Below are 20,184 nucleotides of genomic sequence, written 5' to 3'. Positions count from 1 at the left end.
TTAATCTCAGAATAATGCTGGAGGTAGTGAATTTCACAAAAGAGTGGCTCTCTGAAGGGGTGGTCAAAGTCAGAAAGAGAGCGAGTCCCAGAGCATTCGCCTTTATAGACTCCTGGCTCCTCCTCCATCTTCGAGGCGTTTTATCAGTGCACACCAGCCAATGGCATGCCACGTGCATAGCAATGGACCCAGCAACCAACGGTGCTGAGGCTGCCAAGGAGCAGGAGTGTTCCCTTCAGGAGGCTGCAGGACGCTGCAGGAGGCTGCCAATAGCGTGTTTCCTTCCTTGCCGCTACACAGAGGTGGTCTTGGTGAAGGTTACGATCCTCACACAATGAATGTGACAGGGCCAGAACTGCTAATCCTACCCCCCTTCAACCTCCCTCTGCACCGATGGTATGTGGGAGGGGGAAATGCGCACCGTGGTGCACGCCATGACCCACAGATCGGTCACATCAATGTGGGATGCCCGAAGTATATCCGCATCGCCCGGCTCACACCCAGTCAGTTTCCTGGGATACAGGATGAAGCAAACTGACCTTGTTATTCACCCTGCTAGGTCACACCAGACAACTTCACCCTTACGTGTCCCTAATGTGAGTGCTTTAGATGTCCTATTCCTACACAAATACACATGGTGCTCAGGCAATAATACAGTACTAACCACAGACCCCTTACCCCCTCTTAGAAATATAAAAAAATTATTTAAAATATCTTTCTTACCTCTGCCACCTCAGGTGGGTGGAGGTTGTGTTTTCACCCCTGTCTGTCTGTCTGTCTGTGAGCTGTATATCTCAAGAGGTTGAGGACGGATTCGGACAAATCTGGGTGCACGGGTTGGGTGTGTGACAAGGAAGAATCGATTCGAATTTGGTGAAAATCTGGATCCGGATACTATAAAAATGTTAATGTTTCAAGTAATTCTTCTTCATTGAGAGATGGGACCAAAAACCTTATACAGCATGATATTCCAAAAAGTTGTGGACGAGTTATGACAAAACTAGGTAGACAAGTTGGGTAGGTGACAAGAACGATCTGATCTGATTTTGTGTAACATCCATATCCGTATCCGGCCATCCAGTGGGATACAAAATGTAAACTGTACTGTTCAGCTTGGCAGAGGTATGTGTGGTATCACATGGTATCACAAGCATTATATGAGATCAGCACAATGGTGGTTTGATGAACATTGTTTACCAAAGCATGAGTCTCACATTACTATTTGAGTCAAAGGTCACAGTGTCCTCCGGACACCCCGTGGTGTGTGCGACGCTTAGCAAAGCATGGCTGTACAATATCATCTGGGGCGTGGTAGGTGGTGTAAGAGCCAGTCAGCCACCAACACAGCACAAAGCAAGAAGTTGGGAAATGGTTTCACCACTTGAAGCAGATGAATTGAACCGCCGGTGAATGTAAAGATCGGTTAATGTCACGTTTTAGTAATAACAGCATATGTGGGATTACATACTTTAAATGACCTCAGAGGGCGGGTGAGGACAGAAGAAGTCAGCCAGGTGTATATCCTGCTTCTCCTCTGCCGTATCCTCAATCAACCTCGACTGCTCTGCAATTTTGAGTCCTTTTCTCGTCTTTTTGCCTTCGTTTTAGGACAATATTTTTTGGTCAGCTATTTATTTGGGAATTCTGCTAGAAAATATCATTTAAAGAAAAATAAAATAAAATTTGATCGAATTTTGTAAAAACTTTATATTTTCTTCTTTGGAGCCACGACATCACAAGGAATACATGAGATGAGCACTATTGTGGTTTGATGAACATCGTCCAAAAAAAAGGATCAGTCTCACTCTCACAATGGTGTCTGAGGTCACCGTGTCCTCAGGATACCCCATGGTGTGTCTGGCACTCAGCAAATCCTGGCAATACAGGACAGTATATAATTTAGGGGTGTGGTGACTGGTGCAAGAGCCAGCCAGCGGTTTGGTAAGACAATGCAGAGTGAAAAGTGAAAAACGATTGCACCATGAGGCGCATCCTGGGGCGTTCTCGAGTTACCTGCAAGTCACCTCGTGCATATCACCGCACATGTTTTTTTATCCAACCAATGCACAAGTTTCAACTCTTGAATAATTGAGTTCGTGAAACAGTAATTAATTGTCATGATTTTTAAAATATTGATAAGTCAGGCCAAAGCTGGAAATACAAGTTTTGATCTGTTCTTGCATATGGCAGCTTGGCTGCCGGCTAGCTATCATTTATTGTAAGCATGGCAGTGCTCCTGATGTTGTGCTCCTCTACCAGCACACTGGTACTCATTTTTGTCAACCTTAGAAAGGATGACAGGCTGAGTCAACCCCACCTGGTGTTAATTCAGCAGCCAACGGGGCTCAAACTCACGACCCTAACATCCTCAGACAGCCACTCTAACTACGAAGCCAACACCAGGCTTTCAACTTTTGATTGTTTTCGTGTTAAAACTATAAATACTTAGCTCAATTTTCTTTAAGATGATAAAACAAACAAAAACAAAAACAAAAACAAAAACAAAAACAAAAACAAAAACAAAAACAAAAACAACAACAACAACAGCCTTAGTAGCTTCCTGTGTGAAGAACAAAATAAAGTTTCTTTTCTTGAGTTATTAAGATTATGAATCTTATCTCGAATAATAAGTAGACGACCCCTGAACCCGTTGGGTTCCCATTGTGACAGAGGTTGATGAAAAAAATCATTTCAAGAAAAAAAAAAAAGATAGCTCCACCGAACTATGCCGCTGAGGTTGTTTGCATTGATCAAATTCTCCCGAAGAGTACTTGACTGAATCGGGAATTGATTTTTTAATAATTTATTTCATTGCCCGATTTGAACGAAACATGATACTGCACACCACAGGTGAATGTTGAGTACGGTGGCCTGAAATTTTTTGCGCTATCGTGTACCGTTTTGGCTGTATTTCGGGAACATACATACATACATATCTTCTTACTTTTCTTTCGGCTGCTCCCGTTAGGGGTCGCCACAGCGGATCATCCGTTATGATCCACATAATGATTTGGCACAGGTTTTACGCCGGATGCCCTTCCTGACGCAACTCTGGTCGCCTCTTACAACACAGGGATATGGTACACCTATTTTAACCGGGGTATACACCGGCCCAGTACACTGGTACTCATTTTGCCGAACTCGGAAGGATGACAGGCTGAGTCAACCTCCTGGTGTGTATTAATTCAAGCGGCCAACGGGGCTTGAACTCAGGACCTTTTGGATCCCAAGCCGCTACCCTAACCACTACGCCAACACCAGGCTATTATACATACATACACAAATACATATATATATATATATATATATATATATATATATATATATATATATATATATATATACATACATACATACATATATAAATATACACACATACCTACATACATACATACATATATATATACATACATACCAACATATATATATATATATATATATATATATATATATATATATATATATATATATATATATATATATAAACATACACATATATACATACATATATATACATACACATATATACATACATATATATATATATATATACATATATACATACACATATATACATACACATATATACATACACATATATACATACATATAAATACATACACATATATAGATACATATATATATATATATATATATATATATATATATATATATATATATATATATATATATATATATATACATATATATATATAGTTACGGCTGTGGAAATTGACAGAACACCATAAAGGTCCCGAGATCAGTTAGGCTGATAAGTCCGTGTCCAGATAGATTTCCCCACCGTTGTTTAAAGGGAACTATTCATGTTAACCGGGCTGTGATATTTGAGTTAGCCATTATTCTTTACTATCGTTATTTTGGACCAACCACGTCCACCACCAGCATCTTTCTCAACAACCGCTTTACAACCACCACCACCACCACCAACATCGCTCTCAACAACCGCCTCAGACCAACCGCCTTCCAGCACCACAACCACACCTGCCTCTCACCAAACCATGCCATCCTCACCACTTCGCCAGCAACCGTCAACATCTCCACACCACAAACATCGCCTCACTTCGTTTACGAAATGACGCCATCTTTGCGCCAGCCGCGCCGAGTCCGCATCGAGTGGTGACGCTGCAGGCCGACGCGGGACGTTTGCTCGTCGGATCAAGCTTGGTGATCTCACGCACGTCCGCTTTCTGCGCAGAGGTCAGAGGTCGAGGATTGGAGGCCAAACCGCGTCTCACCAGCCCTATAAGAGGACGAGCAGAGCGCCAAGCTCGCGTTCTAGTTGGGTCGAGTCGATTTGATCGGTCTGAGTCAGTCTGGAGAGGTCGGGGAGTCGGGAGGAAGCTAGAAGCCAAGGAGCTACGTGGAAGTCTGGGCTCGTGGCGGAGTCGGGAGCTTGGAGCTTGCAGTCGGTGGAGAGTCCGGGCGTCGCCAAGGAGACGCGAGCTGGAGGCGCGGCCTTGCCTTCTGTGTCGCGCAAACCGCGCATTCATGTGGAGAGAGCTCGCCAGCCAGCGACAGGCAGTCCAAGGTGATCGGGCTTCGGCGCAGTTCGAGCATCACTGAGGGACGGACGGGTTCTTACAGAGCATCAACTCTAAGAGAGCAAAGACCGGTTCGTTCCTCTCAAACGAGTTGCCGACTGAGACCGAATCACCCGGCCGCTTGGCAAGGCCCGAGCTCGGCCGCGGCTATGCTAGCTTCTGTGGGGAAGGAGCATCGCGGGTCGCCCAAGCGCGTTCGTACGTGCATGTTGGTGTGTTTGAATGACTGCATGATTGTTCCTGCATCCGTAGAGTAAATAAATGTGCTGGTTTAAATGTAAACTTGTTCGTCGCGTCCATGCCCCCATTGAAATGCCATCTTGTATTGCGGAATATTAGTTGGCTTTTAAATAGCCGGTAAAGTGATTGGGTCCAACGGGACTGCACGATGTTATCCCAAAAGGAAGCGGGCTGCTTAAGCGGCTCGTTTCCAAGCGCTCCCGTTGAGGTACAACCTGTCGGTAACCTACCTGCGTGAATAATTTGGTAAATCGAAGATTTGGCGATCGGACCCTGTAGCGCGGGTAGGGGACTGACAAGGTTGTGGTTGGTTTCTGTGACTGGTTTCTGACGCCATTGCAGAAAGTCACGACTGGATTGTCCATTCAGTGGGCGAACCGGCTGCTATTGGTGAAACGCGGTCGTTCGCATGCCAGGCGGGCGCCACTACTACAAATATATATATATATATATATATATATATATATATATATATATATATATATATATATATATATATATATATATATATATATATATATATATATATATTGTTGCGGTTTTCGCGCCCGCCGGCGTGCGACGGCCACGTAACTCGAATCGCGGCACGTCGCCCACCGGACGGACAATCCAGTCGTGACCCTCTCGGACTAACGCCGGGAACCAGTCACGGGTGGACCTTTCGGTCTCACCGCGATCGAGCCAATCAGCCCCCGCGTGGGATAGGGTTGCTCGCCAAATTCGAACTACCTAAGTACCCACGCGGAGGGTAGACCGGGCGATCGCACCTCGCCGCAGGTCGACTTCGGACACGGGCCACTTAAGCGACCCGTTCCGTACTATCAGAATAACCGAGCGGTGTTATCGTCGACCTCGACGGTTCGATTAATTATCGGGCGTATTCAGCCCACTACCAACCCTTTACGTGAAGCAAGATGGGGATTCAATGGAGGAAAAGACGAAGCGAAGCGGGAAACAGTTCAACAATAAAGCACATTTATTCGCGACGAACGGAAAGCACACAAATACAATTCCACCAAATGCACACAAAAAAAGAAAACACAATTCCATTTACACAAAAAGCAAACATAAAAGTGAAAACACAGTGCAGAGCTAATACCGACTACCGAGCACACGGCAACACTTATACAATTCTACTTCACAGACGGCGCCGACAACACATACCCAAAACCAAGGAAAAGAAATACCTCAAGAATGAGGCAGGCCTGAGGCCGAGACCGGGTCGGGCCTACCCGTCTGGTGATGAGACGCGGAGCGGCGATGGCCCCGCAACCCGCGGGCCTCGTGGACAGTGCCTGGCAGGGGGTGGGAACGGGGCCCCCTTGGTCGCACTATCTCAGCGCGGGGGAAACAGGAGGGGGTTGCTGATGCTCGGGGTATAGAGGATCTTTATTATCCCTGGTGTGCGTCTCCACCTCGGCCAGGTCGCGCTGCCGGCCTCCCTCGGGCATGCAGCTCCTGGCACCGACGCGAGCACCCCCTCGTCCGACTCTCTTCAGCTTCTCCAGCCACTGCCGGCTTCGGGCTCCAGTCTTCCACACTCGTCCCCTCCGTTCCGACTCCTTCTCGTTCTCGTTTGCGACTCTCTTCTGACTGACGAACACCGTCCTTTTATCCCCCCGTAACTTCGCCTTTGACCCCCTCCCTTTGACCTTTCACCTCGCTCCCCATTGGCCCGAGAAAAAGTGGGCGTGAAGGCTTTTTGATCCACAAATTTGCATATATCGATCGTTCTGGAGGCGGGGCCAAATCGCCCCTCGCTCACCGATTGGACGGCAAAAAGTGGGCGTGTGTCATTTTTGATCCGTTTTTGAAGCACAAAATCCGTGATTTTGTACACGCTGTTCGACGCGCGTTCTGCATGAGTCCAACACCGGTACCCACAGCGGGGCAAGAACGGTGGCGATGCTACGGTTGTGAGGTGTGCGTGAAGGTCGTGGCGGTTGTGGTGAAGCGGTGGTTGTGGTCGGTGGTTGATGTTGTGGTTGTGATCATGGCGGTTGGTCCAAAATAAAGATAGTAAAAGAAAAACGGCTATCCTGAAGAGTCGCAGCTCGCATAAATGACATGTATTCCCACTAGACAACGGGTTTGGGCCTAACTACACATGCACTTACCGAGATACCTCACCTAAGGGACCTGAATGGTGGTTTGCGAATCTGGTAACCACAACACTACCCCTTCCCTTTTTACAGACTCGTCCCGAGTCGTCAAATTTTCGTGTGCCATCATGTGTAGTTTTCCCCTAGTACACTTTACCTACGGATCCCTGAGTGCGACATTCATGGTATTCGTGTCCCCAAAATAAATAACCCGAGGGCTGCGTAACTATCTAAACAAACTCACTCACACGGACGACTTAAATAAAATTGCCGGCGCTAAGACAAACATGCCGGGGGCGCACTCATATGTACAGTACATCTTACCTTAACTTACAAATCTTACACTAAACCATGGCCCAGGATCATTGAACTCTGCAAAAGAAAGCAGTTAGCAGGGAGCCAGGCTGCCCGCATGCAGTCTCTGGCTCAAAACAATGCAGGTGACAGGGAACGTGGCTGGCTGCTCACACGCAGTCCAAGGCCTTCCCTTTTGAACTGAACTCAGTGAACCACAACGGTGCTTGGGCTGCACAACGCAGTCTCCGTGCCAGCTCAAGTGGCACACGCAATGAACACAACGAATGGATGCATGAACGGTTTGAACTGAATGCAGTGAACCACAACGGTGCATGGGCTGCACAACGCAGTCTCCGTGCCAGCTCAAGTGGCACACGCAATGAGCACAACGAATGGATGGATGAATGGATGGACCGAATGCAGTGAACCACAACGGTGCATGGGCTGCACAAACGCAGTCTCCGTGCCAGCTCAAGTGGCACACGCAATGAGCACAACGAATGAATGGATGAATGGATGGACGCAAAACACGGTGCACGGGCTGCCACTGCAGGCCCGTGTTGTAGCTGCCAACAGGGCAGTTCTCGCAGCTTGCAAACTGTTGCCTTGATCCTGGCGCACATGGAAATGAACAGGGGGGGCAAAGCAAAATTGAACGGGGCTGGTGAACATGGGCAGTGGGCATGGCATGGCAAAGGTGCAGGCAACACAGCCCGCAGAAGAAGGCCGCTGCAGGCAAACACAGCCGGCAGATGAACTGGCCGGCACAGGCCTTGAAGAAAAACAGCCAGCAGATGAACTGGCCGGCACAGGCCTTGCAGAACACAGCTGCCGATGAAGTTGGCCGGCCTCCGCCTTGAAGCAAAACACGGCCAGCCGATGAAGTTGGCCAGCCTTTGCCGTTCAATGGAGGTTGGTGGAGGGAGTGCGGTGGTGCTGGCCACTTGGAAGGCGGGCTCGGACCTACCTACCTGTCTCCCTCCCAACCTATCGCCTTTGCCTGTCACTGTACATACCCACTCCCTTAATTTGTCAAACCCCAATTTAGCCCCAACTTATTTTTTGTTGTTTTTATTTTTACTCCCCACTATAAATCGTCCCCTAACCCCCTTTATCGTCCTTGTTCGGCTAACCTATCCTGTCACCTAGCCTACTCCCAACCCCTACGTTCCCTTCCCGGAGGGGAACAAGGGAGAGCTAACGTCCTGTGTCGAGGCCCAACGAAGCCTCAGAATGGCCTCCCCAGAGTTCGGCGATCTTAACACCAAGTGGGTCCAGCGGCCCACAACGACAGCGAGGGGATGGATGGTGCGGAGGGGTACATCTCCTAATCTATCCTAACCATTTAACTGTTAAACTACCCCGGGGCTTTCAACAAGCGCCTCTCGCTTAAACTATTGGTTCTAACAACCCAGATTCCCGTCGCCTGTGTTGGTGTCCTTACAATTTCGGGCCTCGCCCCCCAATTTTCTCTCCGTGCCCTCACACGGTCTCCTGGCTGGGACACGTGGCTCCCTTTGGCAGGCACGACCCTCTGCCGAATCTCCCGCTATGGCACCCCCGGGCACTACACTGCCTCCGAGCCTACCAGCTCCCTAACACCGGGGAGTGCCCCCCATGGCACCTCCCCTGAAACGCACACGTGGCAGGCCGGCCTCCCGGGCCCCTTTCCGAGGGTTACCCGTGCCCACAACACTGCCCATGAGGCTAATGGCGCCCCGGGCCCCCGCACCAAGCAGGCGCACCCGTGCCCACTACTCTATCCCGGCCCCCCATGGGCCCATGGCCTACCACGGCCGACTAGCCTGGTGCCCGGGGTACCCACTCAGCGATACTCACCTTTCGCAGCCACGCTCCCAAGCCCGTCAACAGGGCTCCTGCACCCCTCCAAATGGGTCTCGAGCCTACTTTCCCACCAACAGCAAAACGACCTCCATTTTTCAATTTGACTAACCCAGCTAACTCACTTTACTCTGACCCCGGGGTCCCTTGGGTGGGAGTCACTCCTCCCCCCAATCACTCATCGCACCATGCATTCCCCATTCACTCCACTCACACAGACCCGCTGGCCTCACTCACTCAACAAGTACTCACCTCACAACTCACCAACTCTTCAACACACACACCACTGAACTCTGCCATCCTTCTAACTACCTCCCCTAACCTAACCCTAACTAACTCGTGCTCCCACGTCGTCCCTTAAACTATAGCACGTTCCTTTTAACACTACGTAGCTAAACTACGTCCCCTCTACACACTCACTGTCAGTCACTGTCTCCAAATAATCCCATTAATCAATTTCCCAGGGGGGGAATTTCCTCCCTTCCTACTGGGCTCGTGAACTCGTCGCAAGACTCTGAGAGCCCTGCGCCTCTGCGGGAGCGGCTGTTCCAGCACCGACTCCTCCGGCAAGACATATCCATGAGGGCGTAAGGTCGCCCTTGTAAGGCCTCAGGCGGTCCGCGTGGACGATCCGAGGGAGGGCTCGTGGTCCCATTTTAATTTTTAGGACCACGTCACTGACTTGCGCCAGGACAACCCCCGGGCCCTGCCAAGGTGAGGTGAGCTTCGGGCATCTGCCCTTCCTTCGCCGGGGGTTAAAGAACCAAATCTTTGCCCCCGGTGGGTATTTGCTCACCTGGCTCCGGTGGTCGTACCTGCGCTTCATTTTTATGCCCGCCTGTTGGAGCTGGTGTCGTGCGAAGGCGTGGACCTTCTCCAAGCCCTCCTCCAACCGACGGGCATAGCCCTCCCCGGGGGCCTATCAAGCCGCTCAGGCGTCGGACCGCACAATAAATCGACGGGGCTTCTCAGCTCCCGTCCATACATCAACAGCGCCGGACTACATGCGGTAGACCCGTGCTGGGACGCGCGATAGGCCATCAGGAGGTACGGAAGGTGTTCGTCCCAGTCCTCCTGGTTAGTGGCGGTGAAGAGGGCCAACTGTTGGACCAGGGTCCTGTTGAACCTCTCCACCATGCCATCAGACTGTGGTCTCAGGGCGTTGTCCGTGTTTTTCGAATTTCCAGGAGCCTGCACACCTCTTTTAGTAATTCACTCTCAAAATTTCGTCCCTGGTCCGTGTGCAGCTCCTGCGGAATCCCATACCGGCATGTAAATCCTTCTACGAAGGCCTTGGCCACAACCCCTGCTTCCTGGCTGGGAAGGGCAAAGGCTTCTGGCCATTTGGTGAAATAGTCCATAATTACGAGGACGTACTTATTACCCTGGCGAGTGGGGGGCAGTGGTCCCAAAATGTCCATGGCCACTCGCTCCAGGGGAGCCCCAACCTGATGTAGTTGGAGTGGGGCCCTCATCCTCTGTGGCGGTCCCTTTTTTGCAGTACAGGCGTCGCATGCTCGACACCAGTCCTGTACATCGCGCCCCATGTTAACCCAATAGAACCGCCGGCGGGCCCGAGATTTTGTTTTGGTCCTGCCCAAATGGCCGCCGGCGCGGGTACCGTGCACCTGTTTCAAAATTTGGGTCTTAAACCCATCAGGGACTATCACCAGCCAAGAAGTTTGTTCAGAAGGAATCTCCACCCACTTGCGATACAAGATGTTGTCCCTCATTTCTAGGGTCCTCCACTGAGCCCAGTGTGCCTTTGTTCGCGCCCCGAATGGGGCGATTTCCTCCCCACTGGGCCTCCTGTTTTCCTGGACCCATTTGTACACTGGCCCTAGCACGGGGTCTTCCCGCTGGGCCGTGCTCCATGCCAATCCACCAAATTCCTCTCCTGCGGTTAGTGGCAAAGTTGGGCCTACCATCCGGGCCGCACGGACTGGGAGTTTCGGGAGGCGTCTGCCAATTGGTCCCTCTCCTCATGTCTCGTACAATATTTGCAGTTTTCCCTCAGACAGGGGCGTCGAGAGAGCGCATCGGCATTCCCATGAGCCTTACCGGCTCTATGGACCACACTGAAATCGTACTGCTGCAATTTTTCCAACCACCTTGCAATTTGGCCCTCCGGTTCCTTGAACCGTAAGAGCCATTGCAAGGAGGAATGGTCAGTTCGAACCAAAAATTTCCTCCCGTACAAGTACGGGTGGAAATGGCTCACGGCAGACAGCATAGCCAATAGTTCCTTACGAGTTACGCAATAATTTCGTTCGGGCTTACTCATGGCCCGACTGTAATACGCGATCACTCTTTCCACGCCCCCCTGTGTCTGAGACAAGACTGCTCCCAATCCTTCCTGGCTTGCATCCGTGTCCAGGGTATACATCCCGTCATCGGTGGGGAACGCTAAAACAGGTGCGGATGTCAAACACCCCTTTAATTTGAGGAAGGCCTCCTGGCACTCCTCCGTCCAATTAAATCTCAACCCCTTCTCCGTCAACCGGTGAAGGGGCCTGGCTATCTCCGCAAAGTTTGCCACGAAACGCCGGTAGTAGGAGCAAAGTCCCAAAAGCCGCGCACCTGTTTGACAGTTGTAGGTACGGGCCACTCCTCTACCGCTGTAATTTTTCCGGGGTCGGTCTTCCCCCCTCGCGGCCTATCACGTGTCCGAGATAGGCCACCTCTGTCGCGAACAAAGTGCATTTCTCTGGGCTCAATTTCAGCCCTGCCTGCCTGAGGTGCCCAAACACCTGGTCCAAATTGGCTATCTCCTGGGTGAATGTTTTAGCGTGTACCAGGACGTCATCCAGATACACCAGGCATGACTGCCACGGCATGCCGCCGAGTACACGCTCCATCAGTCTCTCAAAGGTGGCGGGGGCGTTACACAAACCGAACGGCATCACAGTGAACTGATACAGTCCCTTCCCTGTGGAAAATGCCGTTTTCTCCTTCCCCGTCTTATCCATCTCCACCTGCCAATACCCACTCTTGAGGTCCAAAGTTGAGAACCATTTAGAGCCTGCAACGGCGTCGAGGGTATCGTCAATTCTAGGCAGGGGATAGGAGTCTTTGAGTGTCACGTTGTTCAGCTGGCGATAGTCCACACAGAAACGCGTGGTCCCATCCTTCTTTTAACCAGCACAACTGGTGACATCCAAGGACTTCCCGAGGGCTCGATGACACCTGCATTGAGCATCTTTTCAACCTGTTCATCAGCCTCCTCTCTTTTGCTCCATGGGAGCCTTCGAGCAGGCTGACGGACAGGCCGGGCCCCATTGGTGTGGATCTGATGTTGCACCAGGCCCGTACGTCCAATATCCTCGGGTGACAAGGAGAAGATCCCGATGTGTCGGTCGACCAGCTTGTATAAGGCCTCCCGCTGGGCCTCCTCCAAATCTACACTACTCCGATTTACCATCTCACAAATGGGACCGGGCCAATTCCTAATCGAGTCTGGAGACTCCTTCTGGGGCCGGTCCGGCTCGACGTTATCGTCCCTCAGCTCTGCGACCTCTTTTACTGGGATGCAATCTGCCACCTTCGTGCCCTTCCTGATAGTGCGTGGTTCCGTGCTAACATTTATCACCCGTACGGGCACTACTGGCCCGTCGGTACTTACCAGGGTGCGGCCCACGACTAAGCCCGGGGTTGACGGCCCTGCCGATGGTTCCGCTAGGCCACAGGGGCCCTGCCACGTTGGGGGTGCTCGCCACCGGGCCGGGACCACCGCCTCGGCACCCGGGGGAATGACCACGGAGTCAGGAGCCTCCAGCTCCACCCTCTCATCCGTGCTCACGCCTCCTAACGGCAACTCCTCACCACCCAACTGCATGACCCCCCGGCCCAAGTCGATCTTACAACCACCGGCCGTCAGCACATCCAACCCTATTAGACATGGGTCGTACACCTCAGCCACCCAAACCTCTATCTTGGTTTTCACAGTGCCCAATTTAAACGACACGACACCACGTCCTATGATAGGGGCCGTTGCCCCGGTAGCTAGCTGCAAACTATGGTTTTGCAGACGGTGGATCTCATCCCAACCGTCTACACTCGAATCAAGGACCACAGGGCTGATGATCGTGGCGCTTGCTCCTGTGTCCACCACGGCGTCTACCCCTACGCCGGCAATCTTGCACCGAATTGTTAAGCTACCTTTGCCAATTTGGCCACAACTGATGACCTGTCGCAGTTCTGAGGGCTCTTCTCCGTCTGAGTCTGCCGAACACGGCCCTACATGTTCGGCACTTCTTAGTTTCCCGGGGACTGGTGGGGGGGGGGATGGTTGGGCCTGGCTATCCCTATTGACCCGGGGCGGAGTTGGTGGTCTAGGGGGCCGTGGCTCTTCTCTTCGCGGGGGCCTTTCCCTGCGCGGGGCGTTGCACCTCCGCTGCAGGTGGTCCCCTGTGCCACAAGTATAACACGTCTTGTGGTAAGGTGTTTGCCTCCAGTACGCCGAATTATACCGCCCTCCATTCGGATTTGGGGTACTCCGCGATGGCCCATCTCCCGCCCTTCCCGGGCCCGACCGCCTCTCCACAGGTCTCCCGAACCGGCGGTCGAACATGCCCTGCACCATCCTTTCCATTCGCGCTTGGTCGCCCAGGGTTGCCCCGGCTCCCAGCGCACTGTCGTGCACGGGGTCCACCTGTCGGACTGCCACCGCGTGGCGCCCAGCCCCTCCCAATGGCGTTCTGGCTGCCTCCCAGCAGGCAGCAGTATCAGCCGCCTTCTGGAGGTTGTCCGGGCGCCATACAGTGAGCAATGCTCCGACATCGGTGCCCCCTATTGCTCGAAGGAAATGGTCCAGGGCAATCTCCTCCCGGTACTCCGGTGGCATGTTGGTGTGCGCGATCCCCACCAAGCGGCGAATGTCATGTGCCAATTCTCCCAGCGATTCCTGGGGACGTCGTTTGCGCCCGTTGAGCTGAGCTTTAACAAGCTCGCCCTGCTGGTCCATGCCAAATCGGTTTTTTAGGGCCGAATGGAGATCCTCCAGGGTCGCCCCCTCACTGGGTACCGTGGTCAGGACTTCCAAAGCCACGCCACGCAGGGCCACTGTGAGTTGTGCCACACCCTGCACCTCGTTCCAGCCATTGCCTCTGGCAACACACTGGAACTGGGCCATATATGCCCTCAAGTCCGTCTTGCCATCGTACGGGGGTAGCGGCACCCTCGGTTCTTTCGAGGTCTCCTCCCGTTCCCTAGGGACTCCGGGAGGAGTGTACCTCCCCAGTCCCAACGGTGCCTCACTCCCGCAGGGTCCGAGCCATTTGCCCGGGGGCTCCACCACCCTTGTCTGCGTCTGTCCGTGCCCCGCGTCGTCCCGCTTACTCTCCCAAGCCATTGGACTCACACTCCGCACACCCCTGGAACAGTCATTCTGGGTACCCCCTTAGGCCAAAAGACCCCGCGGTCTCTACCCTCCCCAAGCTTGGCATGCTCACCCCCGCATCGGGCAAGCCTCCTGCTCCGCCCTGTGACACCGGCCCCACCTGGGCACGATCCGCCGAGGGAGTATATCCTCTCCCCTGTTCCCGAAGGAGGCCACCCCTGCTTCTCACACCGGGCCTCCACCCTATCCGTCAGTCTCTTCTCCATTTCCTCCATTTTCCCCTTTATTACCCCATTTATTTCCTCCCCTATCGTTCCTAACGACAGTTCCCGACTTTTTCTCTTATTTGCTCCACCTCCCCTTGTACCTGTGTCACCATCTTATTTGTCTTGGATATTTCCTCCCTCGTTGTCCTAAACTGCTCTTCTGTCTCGCCCCGGTTTTTCCTATCTGTTCCCCCAGTTCCTCTGTCTTTTCTCCGGCTTTCCGCTCCATTTCATTAATTACCTCCTCATGTCTCTTTTCTCCATTCCTCCGCCACCTTTTTTAATCCTTTCTGTGTCTCCGCTTTTACCTCCTTTCGCAGGTTTTCAACTTTGTCTGTCATTTCCCGATGTCTTTTCTCACAGTCCTCCTTCACGGCTCCCAATCCCTCCTTTATTTTCCCTTGTTCTCTTTTAATTCCTCTATCGCCGTCGTGTTCCTCCCTATTTCCTCCTTTATTTGGTCTTGTCCCTGTTTTACTTCTCCCAATCCTTTTCCTACTTTGTCTATTTTTCCAACCACCGTCTTTATTTCGTTTTGCCTCTCTTGTTTACTTTCTTACATTGCGACTCCCACTCCTTTTACTTTCTCTTTTAACCCGGTCACCTCCGCTCGTATCGTGTCGACTTCCTTTTTCATTTCGTTTTTTAGTTCTTCCAAGCTTCCTTTTAGGCTCATTCCCATGTTCTGCGTCTCACCCCGCAGCTCTTTCATTTCTTCTTTCATGTTTGTTTCCATTCCGTTCATTTTTGTATCCATCTTTTCGTTTATTTGTTGTGTATTCGCATCCATCGTCGTTTTCACTTCATTTGTATTTGTATCCATCTTTTCGTTCATGCCTTTTCATTTCGTTTTTCATTTCATTTGTATTTGTATCCATCGTCGTTTTCACTTCATTCATTTGTTTGTTCATTGCCGCCAGCATGGCGCTATGGCTGGGCCATGTTGGATGCACTCAGCTGAGCCGTTTCGGCAAGGGTTGGGGAAGGGTCTTGGTGGAGAGGGGGGAGGTGTCATACACCGCGGCCGCTGCCGCACCCACCTCGGGGCCCTGGGTTCAGTTGGGCGAGTCCGTGTTCCTGCACAATCAACATTTCCTGCTCGGGGATTCCATCCTGGACCATGGACTCTACATTATTACACATATACATTTCTAATACCCCCCGGCTCCCGCTCGCCTTGAGACGCCATCTTGCTTCTCGTGAAGGGTTAATTTGCTCGCTCAGTAATTTGGAGGGAATCGGGGGTCGCTTCTCTCACCCCTGGACCGATTCCCGTAAATTTAGCCGGAGACAGGAGAGCCCGTTTTCCTGTTCTCCGATACCAGTGCCGCGAGGGAGGGCGATGAATTTGTATCGCACGACCTGACACCAGTGTTGCGGATTTTCGCGCCCGCCGGCGTGCGACGGCCACGTAACTCGACCGCGGCACGTCGCCCACCGGACGGACAATCCAGTCGTGACCCTCTCGGACTAACGCCGGGAACCAGTCACGGGTGGACCTTTCGGTCTCACCGCGATCGAGCCAATCAGCCCCCGCGTGGGATAGGGTTGCTCGCCACCCGAACTACCTAAGTACCCACGCGGAGGGTAGACCGGGCGATCGCACCTCGCCGCAGGTCGACCCGGACACGGGCCACTTGCCGACCCGTTCCGTACTATCAGAATAACCGAGCGGTGTTATCGTCGACCTCGACGGTTCGATTAATTATCGGGCGTATTCAGCCCACTACCAACCCTTTACGTGAAGCAAGATGGGGATTCAATGGGGGAAAAGACGAAGCGAAGCGGAGAACAGTTCAACAATAAAGCACATTTATTCGCGACGAACGGAAAGCACACAAATACAATTCCACCAAATGCACACAAAAAAAGAAAACACAATTCCATTTACACAAAAAGCAAACATAAAAGTGAAAACACAGTGCAGAGCTAATACCGACTACCGAGCACACGGCAACACTTATACAATTCTACTTCACAGACGGCGCCGACAACACATACCCAAAACCAAGGAAAAGAAATACCTCAAGAATGAGGCGGGCCTGAGGCCGAGACCGGGTCGGGCCTACCCGTCTGGTGATGAGACGCGGAGCGGCGATGGCCCCGCAACCCGCGGGCCTCGTGGACAGTGCCTGGCAGGGGGTGGGAACGGGGCCCCCTTGGTCGCACTATCTCAGCGCGGGGGGAAACAGGAGGGGGTTGCTGATGCTCGGGGTATAGAGGATCTTTATTATCCCTGGTGTGCGTCTCCACCTCGGCCAGGTCGCGCTGCCGGCCTCCCTCGGGCATGCAGCTCCTGGCACCGACGCGAGCACCCCCTCGTCCGACTCTCTTCAGCTTCTCCAGCCACTGCCGGCTTCGGGCTCCAGTCTTCCACACTCGTCCCCTCCGTTCCGACTCCTTCTCGTTCTCGACTCCTTCTCGTTCTCGACTCCTTCTCGTTCTCGTTTGCGACTCTCTTCTGACTGACGAACACGGTCCTTTTATCCCCCCGTAACTTCGCCTTTGACCCCCTCCCTTTGACCTTTCACCTCGCTCCCCATTGGCCCGAGAAAAAGTGGGCGTGAAGGCTTTTTGATCCACAAATTTGCATATATCGATCGTTCTGGAGGCGGGGCCAAATCGCCCCTCGCTCACCGATTGGACGGCAAAAAGTGGGCGTGTGTCGTTTTTGATCCGTTTTTGAAGCACAAAATCCGTGATTTTGTACACGCTGTTCGACGCGCGTTCTGCATGAGTCCAACACCGGTACCCACAGCGGGGCATGAACGGTGGCGATGCTACGGTTGCGAGGTGTGCGTGAAGGTCGTGGCGGTTGTGGTGAAGCGGTGGTTGTGGTCGGTGGTTGATGTTGTGGTTGTGATCATGGCGGTTGGTCCAAAATAAAGATAGTAAAAGAAAAACGGCTATCCTGAAGAGTCGCAGCTCGCATAAATGACATGTATTCCCACTAGACAACGGGTTTGGGCCTAACTACACATGCACTTACCGAGATACCTCACCGAAGGGACCTGAATGGTGGTTTGCGAATCTGGTAACCACAACAATATATATACATATACCAGATGACCCGTGAACCCGTTGGGTTCCCATTGTGATAGCGGTTGATAAAAAAATAATTAAAAAAAAAAGATAGCTCCAGCAAACTATCCCGCTGAGGTTATTTGCATTGATCAAATTCTCCCGAAGAGTACTTGACTGAACCGGGAATTGATTTTTAAATAATCTTTTTCGTTGCCCGATTTTAACACAACTTGATACTGCACACCGCAGGTGAATGGTGAGTAAGGTGGCCTGAAATTCTTTGCGCTATCATGTACCGTTTTGGCTGTATTTCGGGAACATACATACATACATACATACATACATACATACATACATACATACATACATACATACATATATATCTATACATACAAAATGAGAGTATTAGTAATATATAGATGATGATAAATTTGATGTAATAATGCGATCACGATGTTGATGATGGTGATGATAAAAACGAGTTGATGAAGATGATGGTACACAGCCATTAAGTCGGAATCTTCTTCACCCCTAAACACATGCCATGCCCTCACGCGAAATATATATATATATATATATATATATATATATATATATATATATATATATATATATATATATATATATATATATATATATATATATGTATGACTCGTTTATTAGAACTGGTCATGGATAATATGAACGAGTTGTGATGAAAATTTTGTTGATCACGTGATGCAGCACATGACCCCTGTAATGCCACGGGAGAGGAACTTGGCTGCATCGGGGCATTCCCTCAAGCAGAGATTCTTGGCCGATGATATTAAGTGCTGGCACTTTGCTTGGTTCAAAATAACATTTTGATCAAAGAAATGCCACCATCTTGCCATTTCATATCATTGGCCAACAAGAGCTGCTGGAGGCTATGTGTCAATGCACACCAGAATTCCACAGAATCTCCGAAGGTAGCACAATTACAGAAACTCTACAAGCAATATATCACGATCTGGGATGTAAATCAAGCAAATGATTTTTTTAAGTTTATCTGAGAAGTCAAATGGAAAGACCCAAAGATGGATGGAAAGATCCAAAGATGGATGGGAATGCCCCAAAGATGGACAGAAAGATGGAAAGTTGGACAGAAAAGCCAAAATATGGATGGAAAGACCCAAAGATGAACGGAAAGACCCAAAGATGAACTGAAAGACCCAAAGATGAGCGGAAAAGCCCAAAGATGGACAGAAAGACTCAAAGCCATTTTTGTATACAAAGTCAAGGCTCGTGAAGGAGCTCAAACATAGTGGATTAGGATGTAACAGAACAAAAGGTACATTGAGATCCCACCACTCATGATGAGCCAATCAGGAAGGGTCGCTTCATGCTTTTAGCAATAACAGGGGACATATCGATTCACCAATCATTCTTCACTTCTGGATCCTTTCCTCGGGTCTACAAACCCTACCTATTTGTAGGACAACAATAATTATGCTTCAATATCTATTTGAGAAGGAAGTGTAGTTTTCATCATCATCTCATCACACTCATCCATATAACATGCCCAATCCAAAGTGATGGTGCTTCCGAAACAGTTACTAAGCTACAATCCTGTTGCCACTCTGACACAGGAAGTCAGGGCAATAATTTGTAATTTGTTCAGGATGCCTGTGATAGCTCGCTTACTCTTCACGAAAGACATCCACTAATTCTTTAACATCCACCCACTAATTCCAGTAGATGGGACACCCAGTTTAAGGTCCATCCGAGGGACTGCACACACAATGATGAATCACCCTGTCTGTGAAACACCGGAATGTCAGTTTATAGCTGTGTCAGGATTCAAACCTCGGCTAGACAGCTTCGAGGCAAGTGTGCGTACCGAGAGCCTATCCAGTGTAGTTTTCGAAGATAGAAATGTTGCTTGAACATTATTATTATTATTTCATAAATAGTATTAAAATTTTGTAACGTTTTAATTTCTTTTCAGTATCATTATTTGAACCCAAGAATTGCACAGACTTGCTGAGTTGGACTCAAACTTGAGGCCTTTTGAATTTGGCAAAAACCACACCCTTTCATTATCCACCCAAGCCATGGTCTGACATAACCTTCTAAGTCTCAGGTGGGTGACATTGTCCTCAAGTGACTCTTACTCCAGCCGGAGGTTTGTGGAGGTGGAACTCAGTTGGGGTGGGACGAGGTTACACCGGGTGACGCGCACCAAGATGACCCGAGTTACCTGGCGTGTCTTCTCGTGTGACTTAATTCAGTGATTTAATCTCTACTGTGTCATCGCTACTCGAGATTAAAAATGACACCTTATGAAGCAGAACCTGGAATGATTATTTTTGAAATACCGGGTGGTGTTGAAGTGTCAAACAAAGATGTAAATGTTATTTTAGCCGTTAAGCTCTTTTGGCTGCATGTCTTTTAAATATATTATTTAGTTCACTTCTTTCCCGACATTTAGGTTTCATTTACATCGCAGGCCTCAGCCGCACATCAGTAAAACATTACGGTTGTCAATGGAAGAG

General features: G+C 50.5%; 1 long non-coding RNA gene across 1 annotated transcript in view; it reads left to right on the top strand.

The window, feature by feature from the left end:
- The first annotated feature begins 4,048 nt into the window (after window positions 1-4,048).
- LOC147025521 (uncharacterized) overlaps window positions 4,049-20,184 on the top strand; it is a 37,261-nt gene continuing 21,125 nt past the window's right edge. The window contains exon 1 of the long non-coding RNA XR_015059559.1: window positions 4,049-4,774. This is a non-coding gene — a long non-coding RNA (uncharacterized LOC147025521). The remainder of the gene's footprint in view (window positions 4,775-20,184) is intronic.

The sequence above is a fragment of the Eptatretus burgeri genome, chromosome 6 (assembly GCF_056783735.1).
Source record: "Eptatretus burgeri isolate ZD-2024b chromosome 6, Ebu_testis_v1, whole genome shotgun sequence".
Taxonomy (NCBI): Eukaryota; Metazoa; Chordata; class Myxini; order Myxiniformes; family Myxinidae; genus Eptatretus; species Eptatretus burgeri.
Note: the sequence above shows the minus strand (reverse complement) of the source record. Positions and strands in the feature narration are given on the sequence as shown.